This window comes from Oryzias latipes, chromosome 16 (genome assembly GCF_053564925.1).
Source record: "Oryzias latipes strain Hd-rR chromosome 16, Olatipes_Hd-rR_3.1".
Lineage (NCBI taxonomy): Eukaryota > Metazoa > Chordata > Actinopteri > Beloniformes > Adrianichthyidae > Oryzias > Oryzias latipes.
The window spans coordinates 13,549,213-13,564,903 of NC_136252.1; the positions used below are offsets into that span (position 1 = coordinate 13,549,213).

Below are 15,691 nucleotides of genomic sequence, written 5' to 3' on the forward strand. Positions count from 1 at the left end.
TAATCAAACTTAGGATAATTAGACATATTAATAAATATTGCTTGAAAGGGAGTGGAAGGAAGCCAACTTATATAATCCCACCCCGTTATACTGTAACCATTTTATTACATGATTTATCAATATCCGGTTCCCAGTTTTTATCAAACAGAATTAAAAATCATAAGATATCGATAAAGCACATGACAAAGATGAATTACTTAAGTATTACGTCAAACTATTTTAGAAATCAACGTGGCAAATGCAGATCAGTCATCTGAAATATATGCAGATTATGTTACTTATAAAAGCCATTCATATGAATTAAACATAATACTATATCAGTAAAGTAGACACAACACTGTTTCAGGAATTTTCATAGCAAAATTTCATCAAGTATCAAAAGTTAAAAATATGTGCAAAATTATGCTACATTAGGAAAGATTTTTGAATCAATTTATCGAGTTTTGGAGAAAGTGAAGTAATATCATTAAAAGTCAATCAATTTTACAATTTTCAATAAGTGATTAATCATTTGTTTTACTTTTTTTAATATTTTTTTTGTATTTTTATTTTATTTTATTTTTTTATTTTATAATAAAGTAATGCTGTAGGGAAAAAATTAAAAAGGGTCCATAACTGTTGATTGTCCAAGGTTGGTATTTCTTCTTTTACTGATAACAGCTGATCTTCTGGGTTCAAAACAGTTAATAGTTCTCTTCCATGTTATGTCTGCAGACATTAGATTCAGGTCCATATCCTTCTTCAGCTGATATCAGCTGCGGTGAAAGTTGAGGTCAAGTTGTCTGCAGGTCAGAACTCTGCTGTTATTCAGGTTACGTCAGACATACAGAAAAAGTGATGCATCCACGTGTCATATTTCTTGAAATTATTTGGCTCTTTGGTTTATTACTCCATGTTGTTTCAGACGACCGTGATCAAAAACTTTTCAAAGTCTTTCATGGTGTTCACCACCAGAACCTTGGACCGGTCCTCTGGACAGAGCGGTTTGACATAAATCCTGCACCCTTTAACCCAAGTGTTCTCAATCTGCTTACGCTTCCTGAGAAGCCGTGCATGTTTTGAGATTTCAGCATTCCTTCTGGTCAGATGGTCGTTCAGATAAGCACCTTTCAGGTGTTTCCTTTGGGTCATCAAAGCTAGCTTGTGTTTGTGATTCACAAACCTGATGAGGCTCGCTGGTTTATCCGTCTCCTTTCTCCTGGGGAGCAGGTGGCAGGTCTCGATGGTATTGAGATCCAGGGAAATCCCTTTAGATGTGAGAAATGAATGAATTTGCAGCTCCAAAGACGCTGCACCAATCTCCGTATTAGTAGCACTGCTAGCTACGCTAGCATTAGCAGTGCTAGCTCGAGGCTTGAATGGTACTCCAGTGAGAATGACATTATTCATCCTTACTTGCTGTTCCACATCGTCCAGTCTTTTCTCCAGAATCTCGACCCGGTTTTCTCGCTGCTCGTTTTGAGCCCGAAATCTTCTGAACTCTTCCATCATCTCCCATAGTGGCGTTAGCTTAGCCGACACTTGTTCCATAAAACTTTTCAGCGTTTCTTGAATAATGTCAAGAGTCTTTTTGAGGTCTTCGTATTCCTGGGGTTTCTTCGGGGGCATGGTCAGCTCTCTTTTTTGGGGAAAATCAACCTTTTAAGTAATTTGAAGATAGTTGTATTCGCAGAAAGGCACGCCACGCGTCCTGCCGTGTAACCCGGAACCGGAAAATTGCAATTTAGATTGCAATTTGTTAATTTCAATGACATTCTCCTCACTCAGTTGAGTTAAATTACACAAAATGTTTAATTTGGAAATTATTTCAGTCTGTTCTTGTCTTTTTTTCCTAGCCAAAATTTTTCCTTCTACATTCGCAGTTTTTCTAATATTAAATTTTAACCACTCCCATCTGTTAATAGGAGATAGGTATTGTATTTCTTTTATTTCAGAAATGAGTGATTTGATTTTTTTTTACAAAAGTTTGTGTTATTTAAAAAGGTTATTATTGAATTTCCAGTGAGATGTTCCATTTTTTGGTTGATTTTTTTTTCAGGGGAAAGAGTCAAAGTGATAGCACAATGGTCAGTGAGAGGAGAGTGGGAGATATTACAGTTCAAGGTTGAAAATGTTAACTTACTTGTTACTAACCAGTAATCTATCCTAGAGCGTTGAGAGTGTTGAGAGTTATTCCAGGTATATTGAAGCATATTTGGATTTTGTCTACGCCAAATGTCGATAAGGTCGAGAGATTTAAAAAAATTCAGAAATAATTTTATTGAAACGAGGAGAGTTATGTTGAGTTGGATTTCTGTCTTGGTTTTCATCTGGTACTACATTGAAATCACCAGCAACAATAACCTCGTCAGTTGCATACATCTGTTTCCAGTTGATTATCTTGTGATTTATGTTTGTAAGGAATTTCTGATTTTTTGTCCTATTATTGAAACCATAAATGTTAACAACAATATATTTAGTGTCGTCCACCTCAATGCTAACCATTAGCCAATGACCTTCTCTGTAACTTTTATGATCAACAATTTTACCATCAAAACTATGTAAGAAAATTGCCACTCCTGCTTAACGAGGACTTCCATGAGATAAATAAATGTTTCCACTGCCCCACTGAGATTTCCAAAAATCAAAATCTTCTTCACTACTGTGTGTCTCTTGAAAGAAAAAACAGTTAACGTTAACTTGTGCCTTACAGTAAAGAAAAATTGCCTTCCGCTTTGTTACATTCTTAAAACCACTAACATTTAAAGATAACAAAGAAAGAACCATAAAAAATAGCTAGAAAGCAATTAACTCCATAAAGGGCTATACAGTGATCCCTTGCTATAACACGGTTTACTTTTCACGGTTTCGCTACTTCACGGATTTGCATCGTGCATTGTGTTCTGCATTCTGATTGGCTAAAAAGTCACTCTGCTTCTTCTCTACCTGTGCGTCAATAACATTGCAGTTTAATATGTACACGTACGTAAATCAGCTTGCCAAATTTACAACACGTACGTGCAAATTCTCTTGCAATTTCTAGTTTCTCTAAAACCCATAGAAAAAAGAGCAACAACAACTGCCTATCACAATGTTCTTCTCCTGAACAAACACACCTGCACCGCGGGCTTCAGAAGAAGAAAACACTGCAGAGCGGAGTCAGGATGCAGCGGCTCAGTCTGTAGAGCAGTAAAATACATCTGAGTCACTATTTGTCCCACTGTACTTTGTATCTTTTTATAATCCTTTTAAATTTTCTCCTGTTTAATGCAATTACTCGGGTCGCGGTGGGCGGGGCTAATCTCCGCGATTTGACACCTTCTATTTTCATCGATGATTAAAATTATTATTTGACAGTACAGTTCAGAAGTTATTTGTTAAAAAAAACATTTCTAAAGTACTTTTATTTGTGAAACAAATGCTTGAGCCTGTGAAATGGTTTGTTCTTTCTTTTTAATGTATAATAGAGTATTTAATTGTATATTAATTGTAAGAAAAAACACAAAGGTTTCTACTTAACGGATTTTGCCTATCACGGGTTCTTTTTGGAACGTTACCCCCGCGAAAAACAAGGGTTTACTGTAATGCATTTTCACATTTTTTAATCTGTTTCCTCAAAGCTGTAAAATTATTCAACACAATAACATGCCAGCTTTGGATTTATTTTCTCTCTTCTCCTTCAGGAAGATGTATTTGCCCATTCAGTCTAGATGAAGGAGTGTTGGTTTCATGCTGTGACCGGATGACCATCAATGACCGCGTAGCCGTCCTTTTAAAAGGCCTTGAGTCCTCTCTTCCTCGCCACCTCTACTCTCTGCCAAAAACGCTGACGAGTCTCCCTGTCACTGTGTTAAATTTTGATTCACTTATCTGTTTCACATTAACACATTAAACACCAAACAAATTCTGGGAAAACCTTTGTAATTTCAGCTTTGTTGCTGGCTTAATCATCACATCACCTGTCATTTTATCAGTTGGACGGTAGTTTAACAAAACTTTACCACTTGTCACGATCTCTCTGATGAAATGGTATTTGATGTCAATGTGCTTGCACCTCTGTCTGTTTACAGGGTTTTTAGAAAGAGCTATGGTGCCTTGATTGTCTTCAAACACTTCAGTCTTTGCATAGCTGCATCCATCTAGGCCAGTGAGTAGGCCTAGTACAAGTTGACAAGTAGATTAGACTTCCTACTGCTTCCCTGTACTTCCTTACGTCTGTCATTTTCTTTCCTTTGTCAGAATAGACCAGTTTCTGTTCACAAGGTGTCTCCCTTGGTTTGCAGTCTTCCATTCCAAATCTTTCTAACATCTTATTTATGTATCTTTTCTGCGACATTTTGACTTTGTTTTCGTTTTGATGGAAATCAATACCCAAAAAGTATTTCAATCTTCCCAAATCCTTCATTTTAAATCTGTCAGTTAACATTTGCTTTACATCACTTAGAGCCAGTTCGTTGCTTCCAGGCAGAATAATATCATCAACCCAAATCACAAGGATCACTTTTTCATCCTCCCTTTTCATAGAATGGAGACAGTGATCTGCAGGATTCTGTTCAAAACCATTTTCTGTCAAATACTTGTGTAGCAATAAGTTCCAGTTTCGACCTGATTATTTTAGCCCGTAAAGTGACTTATGTAGCTTACACACAAGTTTTTGACCTGATTTCATTTTCTTCTCAAAACCCTCCTGGTTGATCCACAAATATTTCACAGTCTATTGGAGCATGCAAATAGGCTGTCTTTACATCCATTTGGTGTAGGATTAAACCTTCCTGTGCTGCTTTTTGCATTACTATCCTTACACTTGTCATGTCTGCAGTGGGTGAAAAAGTCTCACTGAAATCTGTCCCTTCTTTTTGGTTATAGCCTTTAGCCACAAACCTTGCTTTAAATTTATCACCTCCGTCAATGTCTGTTTTAACCGCATAGACCCACCTTCCCCCCACTGCTTTCCTGCCTGCAGGTAATTTAGTAAGGGTGAAAGTCTTGTTGTCTATCAGTGACTTCATTTCTTTCTCCATAGCAATCTTCCATTGCTCTGACTCTGCTGATGCTACTGCTTCCTGGTAGGTATTGGGGAGATCACGTTCTGCTCTGTAACAGAAATCTACACACATTTGGAGATTGTCGTTACATTCAGTGTCATAGTCTTGGAGATAAGCCGGTTTCTTTTTGGTTCGAGTCGGATTCTTTCTTTGAGCTGTCTCCCGGGGTTTCCCCACACAGGATTGCTCTGTCTCTTCTGTGAGAGTTTCAGGAACCTCACAGTCAGTGTCAACATTTTTTTCCATTTCTTTTTCCATCTCTGTTGGATCATCATCATTTGTTTCTTTAGGAAACATTCCATCAACACACTCCAAAAATGGTTCTGTTGTTTGTGTTTCTATTTCAGTTGTAGCCCTATTAATGAACTTTACCAGCCTCTCTTCTGGACTTTACTTTCATTCGGGTAATAGACTAGGTAAGCTGGTTTATACTTGTCATATCCAACAAAAACTCCTTCATTACATCTTGACTCAAACTTCCCTTTATCTTGTTTGTAAGCCAAACATGTGGATCCAAATGTATGCATGTTAGCAATATTTGGTTGTTTTCCTGTTAACATCTCATAAGCGGTTTTCTTGGTGCGTCTGCTGTAACACCTGTTCCTGATATAAGCTGCTGTCTGCATTGCGTAGTTCCAAAACTTATCTGGCAACCCGCTTTCCATCAGTTAACATCTGCTCATTTCCAAAAGAGTACGCCAGCCCCTTTCTGCTGTGCCATTTTGATGAGGTGAGTACGGTGCAGACCTTTCGTGTCTGATTCTGTTTTTGGTCATAAGTGTCTGAAAATCTTGACTTGTGAATTCAGTGCTATTGTCAGAAAGAATGCACGTTATTTCACCGTATGGTGCTACATCAGCTATAAACTTTTCAGTTGCACCAACTGCATCACTTTTAGCTTTAAGAAAATATACAAAAACGGTCCCCGTGTAGTCATCAGTAAAAGACTGTGCGTATCTGTACCCATCTAAACTAGTTTGCATAGGAACAGCTAGATCTGTATGTACTAGTGGTTTTTCAGCCTTTACATCTGATTCCCTGTTTCTTGTCTGAGTGGTTTTACCTTCTGTACACACTCTGCATGGGTTCACCTGTTTATGCACATCCCCTTTTACTTCCTTTCCTTTGACCACACTTTGCAACTTTCTCATGTCGTCAAAATTGCAAAGACCCATGATTTCATGCCAACCTTGAATATCAGGAATTGCTTTACATTTGTCACTGTCATCTTCAATAGTGGGTAAATAGTACAGTTTTTCATTTTCATGAATATCAAACCTGCATCTGCTCTTCGTTATCAGGTGGCTTTCTCCTTTCTTGAATGTGATGGTTGTCCCCTCACTTGCTGCTCTTGCCACTGAGAAGATGTCATAGGGGCACGTTGGCATGAAGAGGGCATCTCTCAGATGTGCCCGGTGCTGCTGTCCAGTGCAGTCTACCAAGTGTATCAACGCTGTTCCTCTGCGTTGCGCTGTTCCGTTGATCTTCGTCCCGTCAGCTAACTCCATCGTGTGCTTCTCTGGATTGAAGGACTCATCAAAGTCGGTGAATTTCCTGATGTCATTCACGATGTGGGATGTGGCGCCTGCGACGACCATGATGCCCTTCATCTTCACTTTGCTTGCTGGTGTCTCTGCTTTGGCCTTGAAGAAGTGGTCTGTTTTTCCACTCACGTGCTCCATCACCTTCCGGACGTCGTCTTGTCTCCCCTTTTTATTACATAGTGTCTCTTTATGTGTGTTACTTTTACAAAAGTTGCACCACACCTTTTGTTGGCATCTTCTTGCTGTGTGTCCTCTTTTTCCACATTTGTAGCATGTCACTTCAGCCTCTTCTTCTTTTCTGGGGTAGGTGCGGGCTTTATTTTTTGTCTGTTCTTGTTTTGCGTAGGTTTTCCATCACGTCTGTTGATTCTGCCTTGCTCATTTTTTCTGCCTCTTCATAGACTCTTAACCTCCTCTTGAAGTCTGTGAAAGTTACTTTATCTTCATTCTGAGTTATGTGCACGGCGAGTGGTTTAAATGAGTCGGGGAGTCCACCTAGGATCATGGCGATGAGCAGTCCATCACTCATATTCTCCCCGGCATCACGTAGAGCTGTGATCGTGTATTCCGCCCTTATCATGTAATTCGTCACGCACTCATTTTCGGCCATCTTCAGCCTCGTTAGTGCTGTGTAGAGGTTTATGATTCTGGGTTTACTCTTCCCCGAGTAGTGGTCTCTCAGAATCTTCAGAGCTTCTCTGCCTTTGTCCGCGGCTTCATGTATGATGAGCGACAAGCTCTTTTCGTCGATTAGCCGTATTAGCTCCGCATAGCAGTCGGCATTCTTGCTTTGATCATTAGCTAGCTGCTCTTCGGTCACAGGTTCATTAAGAATGGTTTCCTTAAGCTTCAAGATGTGTAAATGTCAGAGGAAACGTGTTTCCCACAGTTCATATCTTTCCTCTGAACCGTCAAATACTAGCTGGGCTAGTTGTCTTGTCTGTCAGGCCAGTCTGTTAGCCATGTTGTTAGTTAGCTCTTTGCTTTTTGCGCCTTTTTCGTGCTTCGCTCCGTTAGCTCTTTTCTTTAGCAAACTTCTCTTCAGCTCTTTCTTTCGTTTCTCCAAATTTCACCTTTCTTAGTGTTTTATATATTTATTAAGTTTTCCGTTTTAAAACATAGAACAAACAAACTGAAAACCCAGTCCCCCACCCCCTGCTGCTGTCAGTGTCATATACACCAATATCAATTTTAGTAATGGAAATATAAGGAAATAAAATGGTGCAAGTTATAAGCAGAAACATGAATATATAAAATCTGTCACAGTATAGGTTAAATAGCATATACATTACAAAAAAATAAGTAAAGTGCAAATATATTAATACACACGTAAAGAAGAAGAAAAAGAAAAACGGCATCATTCTGTTACACTTGTAGATGGTAAACTATAAAAGTTGAGAAATGGTCTCCATACCTTATAAAATTTATGCTCTGATTGTCTTACAGTAAATCTTATTTTTTCAAGCTTAAGATGGTAAAGCACATCTTGAATCCAATGTGATAAAGTGGGTGGGGCAGCATCCTTCCACTTAAGCAGAATGAGGCGTCGAGCTAGTAAAGTTGTAAAAGTAATGATTCTCTGACCACCTGGAGGCAATGTCGGAGCCCCGCTGTTTATTCCAAACAGAAATACAAGTGGGTTTAAAGTCAGTTGGACTCCCAAGATGCAGCTAAGTGCCTCACATATATTTCCCCAAAAGCACTGTATTTTGGGGCAGTACCAAAAAGTATGAACTAGTGTGGCCTCTGCTGATTTGCATCTGTTACACAGTGGATCAATTTGTGGGTACATTTGGGCTAATCTGGCTTTACAGAGGTGAGCACGATGCACAACCTTAAACTGCAATAGACAGTGTTTTGCACAAATCGAGGATGAGTTGATGTTCCTCACTATATTTTCCCAGTCTGTTTCATTAATGGTTTCATCAAGATCCTGCTCCCAATATGTTTTAATGGTTAGCATCAAAGAAGACTCTATGGCTGAGATCATGCCAAGCAATTTAGATATGGATTTCTTCCGGGTGGGATTGAAGATCAAAATGTTATCCAGAGTATTTTGAGGAGGTTTAATAGGGAACCCTGTGATGGAGGTCATGATGAGATGACGCACCTGCAAGTATCTAAAAAAACATTATATTTGTCGACCAGTTGCTGAAAAGTGGCAAATTGATTATCAAAAAATAAATCGTTAAAGGTCGTCAAACCGTGTCGCCGCCACCTCTGAAATGCAGCATCCAACAACGAAGGTTGGAAAAATGTATTGGATGCTATTGGAACTTGCAGGCTCATCCCTAAGTAACCAAAATGTTTCCTGAATTGATGGCAGATTTTAATCGAGTTATGTACTACAGGATTATCAATAGTCAGAGGGCTTATGAGCCGCTAGAGAGGCTGCGACAGGTCCTGTTTGCGACGCGCTCCACAAAAACTATGACCATGAAATCCACTTTTGTTGTGTGTCGTGATTTATTCCACTTCATTATTGCATCAGATGACACATGTGGTACGATCCTTTTGAAGTATTGTACATAATCAAGTGTAAAAGCGATCAACAAAAAATACTGGGCCCTGTGCACCCTCTCTGTGTCAAACCACAAAACCAAACTAACACAGGTGACAGGTGCGCCTAAATGACGTCTTAACTAATCACGTGACCAAAAAAGGGAGTTATAAACAAACATGATAATGGCGACTACACACCAGCCCCTAATTATTTGGCAAATAGACAAATAATTACACACACACAAAAGAAACATTAAATCAGCATAAACAATACAAATTCATTCAGTTCTTTTTTCCTTTTTTTTCACATTTTTTTGTTTGTTAGTCAATTGGCCTCCAAGAGCCGTATCTGTCTTTCAAAAGATCACAAGTCCTTAAATCCATGAAATCTTCACTTCTTCATGAAGCTATTCCTTTTTGTTTTCAGCCTCCAGCAGTAAAACCATCTTTGTAATTGGTCGTTCCAAGCAGCTGGTCTTTGTCTTGACTCGAACTTGACGTACTAATCCTCTTCTGTCTGGGAAAGTCTGTAGTACTTTTCCCAGAACCCATGAATTTCTGGGTGCCAAGAGAACTGCCTTGAAAAGTTGCAGCACAGTCAAAAACAACCTTCAACTTTTTCTTAACTGGGTGGTAAACCCCATGATGTGGGATATACCACATTTTCCCATCAGAACGCTTCAGCTCTGGTACCTGTTCAGCGTAACCTTTGGTGGAATAGAAAACACAGTCTCTTTGGAGTCTTTTCTTTAAATGAACTACACGCTGCAGAGCTAAATCTTTGTTGTTAGGCATGCAGACGTTTTTGTTTCGCAGTGGTAAACCAATCTGATAGTGTCCATTTATGAGGTTTGCTGAATTTGAAACTGTCTCCATAAATTTTTGGTCTTCTTGTGACAATCCAGACTGTTCATCCATGCTGCATTCAGGAAAATCAATTTGGAATTGCTTCTGCCAAAGTTCATCCATCTGTACAACAGACACTCTGTTTACTGACAATTCTGGTTGTCGTTCATCCATTGTGTTTCCACTGTTTCTTCCCAGCGGTCCATTTATTGTCCAACCTAGCATTGTTCTGACAGCAAAAGGTCCATCACGTTCACTTTGTATAACTTGCAGTGGTTCCAAAGCTTTGGGAACATTGACGCCTATTAAAAGTTCAATCTCTTCATTTATTTGTGGTAAGTAAATGTCCTTTAGATAAGGCCAATTTTGCAGATCCTTTTGCAGCTGTAGATTACATTTCTGCACTGCAATGCTTGGTTGTGTGTATGTTTTAGGAATAGCAACAAAATCATTTCCTTGAATGGCTGCTACCTCTAGTCCATTGACAACATGACTGTCCACAATTTTCTCTTGACCCATTGTCCTGAGAAGAATGTGTGTTTTCCGTCCTTCCACATTGAGTCTGTGCATTAAACTGTCGGTACAGAACACCGCAGTACTTCCTTGATCCAAAAAAGCATATGTTGTGATAATCTTGCTTCCTTTGCTGAGTTTCACTTGAACTGGAACTATTGGTAATTTGCAGTCTTGATCACCAGCCCCAGTAAGACCATTGGACACCAAAGTTCTCATTTGCTGAACCTCTGGTTTCTTTTCTGTCTCTGTAACGTCTTGAGTCTCTTCTTTCCTAAGTGAAGTAATGTGAAGCAGTGTTGGATGTTTAAAGCCACATTTAGCACACGAGATGCGCCTTTTGCAATCTTTACTGATGTGTCCAATACACAGACAGCCAAAGCAAACACCCCTTTCTCTCAAGAAGCCAATCTTCTCTTTTCGGGATTTCTTTTCCAACTGTTCACATAAATCCAATGTATATTCTTTTCCACAAAAGAGACATTTCATTCTCGACGTTTGGGTAAATTTCTTTTCCTGGGTTTCTGGTTTGAATATTTTATTCACTGGGGTTACTGTTGTAGCAAAACTGCTTTCTTTCCTTCCAAAACGGATATGTGCCTCTGGTTTGGTCAAACTCGTAGTTGCAGGTGGAACATCCTGTATGTTTCCAAACACTGGATCCGTTAAGACTCTTACTTGTTTTTCTATGAACTCTGTGATGTCAGTTAACTTGCATCTTTGTCCAGTTCTTTCCTGTAGTTCACAAGCTACTGTCCTCCATTTGTCTCTAAACTTGTAGGGAAGTTTTTTGATAACACTGAGCATGTTAGCAGGCACATTAAGATCATGCAGGTAATGCAAATCCTCCATAACATTGCAACAGCTTCTGAGAAAAAGACTATAATCTTGAAGAGCCTTAGCATCTTCTGTTTTAATTGAAGGCCATGAAAGAACCTTGTCCATGTAAGCTGCTGCCACCTTGTGTTCATTTCCAAAGTGTTCTTTGAGTAAGGCTTTAGCTTTGAAATAACCTCTGTCTGGACTTATGTATTGACAGCTCCGAACCAGTTCCTTAGACAGACCTTTGGTATACTGTTCCAAGAAATAAAGTCGATCGCTGTTATTATCAGTTTTTTTCTCTACGTTGTTCTCAAATGCTCTCATGAACATGTGGTACTGTAATGGATCTCCGTCAAACACAGGTACATCTCGCTTCGGCAAAGATGAAACACATTGCTGATCCATCAGAAGCATTGTTATTTCATTTTGATTTCTCATTATGTCCAACATTGATTGTTGATTGTCCATCACAGTGTTTGTGTTTCTTGTGTCTTGGATATGGAAACTTGGATGGACTGAGGGAACTGTTTCTTTTCCATGTCTTTGGTCTTTAATCATTGTAGTTTCAGCCCCCACAGCTTTCTCTTTAGGCTTTGTCCCTGTAACCTGATGATCCCGTTGAGCTGTTTGATGTGAAAATGGTACGAATGGGTCAGCTTTCCAATCCAGAGTTTTTTGTTTTGTTGTTTGTCTGTCCAAATAGGAGTTCATTCCATCTGATGCTTTAGAAAGCCTTTGACTTGCAATACTTTGTGATTTCAGCACTTTCAGTTTGGCCTTGTGTGCACAGATTTCCTCTTCCAATTTAAGTTGTTCTTTTCTTTGACGAAGTCGTTCTTCCTCCTCTTCCAGTTGATGTCTTTGTTTTAAAACCTCTTGTTTTGCCATTAAAGCAGCCAGATCTGCTTCCGTTTTAATGCATGATGAAGTTGTAGAGGACGTTATTGACTTTCCAGAATGTGATCTTGTTGATTTTTGCTCCACATTTGACACACTGTCACTGGGTTTTATGTCATCATTTTCCTCCATTTCTTGATTCGTGACTTGATGTATGTTTATGTTTGAGAGCAAATTATATGTTGCAGCAGAAACATCCTTTTGTTCCTTAACGTCACCAAGCCATTGTGTCACACCTCCTATGAAAGCATTGCTGTGATCCCGAATATTAGAAAACCACTCATCTTTACTATTTTGTTCATCCTGTGGCAAAAGAGGGAGTAACGTTGCATGTGATTCACCAGCGTTTGCGCACAGTTCTGTCAAGTCCACCATGAGAGACTGAACATGTTCAGCATTCTTTTCGTTTGTCATAAGTCTCTTTATTTCTGGAATAAGGCCCTTTATTTTATTCACAGCAAATTTGCGTTCCTTTTGAAGCCTTTCAATTTTATTACTGAGAGCTTTCACAGTCAGTTTAATTTGTCTTTTTTCATTTGTTTCCGTCGCAGAGCACTCATTCTCTGGTTCACTCATTCTCCCTTCGTCACTTGCGTGGTGTTGCGCAATACTTTCATTCATTCGACTCCGTTGTTTGTGCAGCTTTACAAATCCTGCAATGACTTGCTCAGCGCAACATTCGTGCGGGGATTGCCATACAATCTTGACTTAGTTAAACATACACCGTTTGATTCTTCGTTTTCACCAGATAGCGGTTCAGAGTTTCACTAAGCTGGATTCCTGACCGAGCGCCCGTCGCTTCCGGGTGCTTACTTCGGCTTGGATGACACTGACAGAGGCGCTTTGATTGCAGTCCCTCCCGCTGTCGCGCTGTCTTAGTGGCGTCCGGAATTCTTGCGCTGTGTGGAGTGTCCTTTTCTTTCTGTCGTTGTCTTTTTATTTTTTGTTGACAAAGTTGTAGCGGCTGCGGGCTTATGAGCCGCTAGAGAGGCTGCGACAGGTCCTGTTTGCGACGCGCTCCACAAAAACTATGACCATGAAATCCACTTTTGTTGTGTGTCGTGATTTATTCCACTTCATTATTGCATCAGATGACACATGTGGTACGATCCTTTTGAAGTATTGTACATAATCAAGTGTAAAAGCGATCAACAAAAAATACTGGGCCCTGTGCACCCTCTCTGTGTCAAACCACAAAACCAAACTAACACAGGTGACAGGTGCGCCTAAATGACGTCTTAACTAATCACGTGACCAAAAAAGGGAGTTATAAACAAACATGATAATGGCGACTACATTGATTATCAAAAAATAAATCGTTAAAGGTCGTCAAACCGTGTCGCCGCCACCTCTGAAATGCAGCATCCAACAACGAAGGTTGGAAAAATGTATTGGATGCTATTGGAACTTGCAGGCTCATCCCTAAGTAACCAAAATGTTTCCTGAATTGATGGCAGATTTTAATCGAGTTATGTACTACAGGATTATCAATAGTCAGAGGTTTAGTCAGTGGGAGTGCTGCACCAACGACCGAGGGTAACAGACCAGGTCCAGCAGAAAGTTTTTCCATCTCCACCTACGGCGGTCCAACATCATTAGAGTAATGTGCCCAGTATGTCACACAACACAGATTAGCAGCCCAATAATAATAGCGTAAATTTGGAAGTGAAAAACCACCATGTTGTTTTGCTTTCTGCAGATGTTCCTTGCGCAGCCGTGGTTTTTTGCCGTTCCATATGAACGCTGAGATAATAGAGTCAAGTTTTTTAAAGTAACTATTAGGGATATATACGGGGATGCTCTGAAATAGATATAGAAATCTGGGTAATACAGACATCTTAACCACGTTCACTCTCCCAACTAGCGAGAGGTAAAGGGGAGACCATTTAGCCAGGTCCTGTTGTATTGTCACCTGCAGTTTCCCAAAATTTTCTTTAAACAGATCACAGGGTTTTTGTGTTACAGTTATTCCTAAATAGACAAAGCTAGTTCTTGTTATCTTAAATGGGAGAGTAATTTCCTTCATGGCTGAATCAGATATGTTAAGTGGCAATAGCTCACTTTTCTGCAGATTTATTTTGTAACCGGAGATAGTTCCAAACTTACCAAGCAGTTCTAAAACGTGAGGGATAGTGTCTTTAGCCTTAGATATAAACAGCAGGAGGTCATCCGCATAAAGGGCTAACTTATGTTCTGTACCCCATCTTGAAATGCCACAAATGTAATTATTTTTCCTTATTGTTATTGCTAAGGGCTCGATGGCTAACACAAAGAGTAGTGGGCTGAGGGGGCAGCCCTGTCGGGTACCACGGTGCAGACTAAACGGTTTGGAGTAGGTATTATTAGTGAGTACTGTAGCAGATGGACAAGTATACAAAAGCTTGACCCATGATAGAAAGGATGACCCGACCCCAAATTTGTTTAGAGTCTCAAAAAGATATTTCCATTCAATCCTATCAAAGGCTTTCTCAGCGTCCATGGAAAGAAGGCATTCAGATTCGGTTACACTAGGGGTGTATAAAATATTGAAAAGCCGTCTAATACTAAAAAATGACCGACGGTCCTTAACAAAACCAGATTGGTCACTAGAGACAAGACTAGGCAGGACAGTTTCGAGTCGGCAGGCAAGGACTTTAGCCAGGATTTTATAGTCAGTGTTCAAGAGTGAAATTGGCCTGTAAGAACCGCACTCTAGTAGGTTTTTATCCTTTTTAGGGAGTAAAGTAATACTGGCTTGGTTCAAACTATTAGGAAGAGTACCTTTGCAGAAAGAGTCTGCAAACATTGTGGTCATCAAAGGGGCCAGTTTTTCAGCAAAAGTAGAATAAAACTCACTTGGCAGACCGTCGGGGCCTGGTGATTTCTGTGGATGTAAAGCCCTAATTGCTTTCAAGACCTCCTGCTGTTGTATAGGTGCATTCAACCTCGACAATTCCTCTGATCTCAGGGTGGGTATTGGTAGGTCTCTAAAAAATTCAGAAAGAAGGTTAGAGTTGCACATATTATCAGAGCTATATAATTTGTAGTAATAAGATTGGAAAGCATCATTTATTTCCTGCTGGTCAGTCAAAACTGTGCCATCTGGTGCAGCAACCCCATGAATAACTTGCTTGGCCCTCGCACTTTTCAGTTGCCTCGCCAGTATTTCACCTGCCTTATCCCCATGTTCATACATGTTGCTCCGATTTTTCATTAACAAGTATTCAATAGAGTGTGATGTGAGCCTGTCATGCTCGGCACTGAGTGCCAAGCGCTTTTTATATAAATCTTGTGTGGGGTTTTGAGAGTGCCTTTGATCCACATCAGCTATTTGTTTTTCCAGATCTTTCTGCCTTGATACAGAATCACGTTTCTTTTTGGCCATAAAAGATATCACTTGACCTCTAAGATAGGCCTTAAGAGCCTCCCACACAGTTGCAATAGGGACATCAGATGTTAGATTAAATTCCAGGAACAAGGAGATCTGGTCTGAGATGAAATCTACAAATGTTTCGTCACTCAGTAAAAGAGAGTTAAATCTCCAGTGTCTCCTGGGAGAAAAGG

At 39.7% G+C, this 15,691-nt stretch overlaps 1 long non-coding RNA gene across 1 annotated transcript in view; it reads left to right on the top strand.

Moving 5' to 3' along the window:
• The window catches only part of LOC144984577 (uncharacterized), a 42,868-nt gene that overhangs the window by 8,590 nt on the left and 18,587 nt on the right, over positions 1 to 15,691 (top strand). The window lies entirely within an intron of this gene.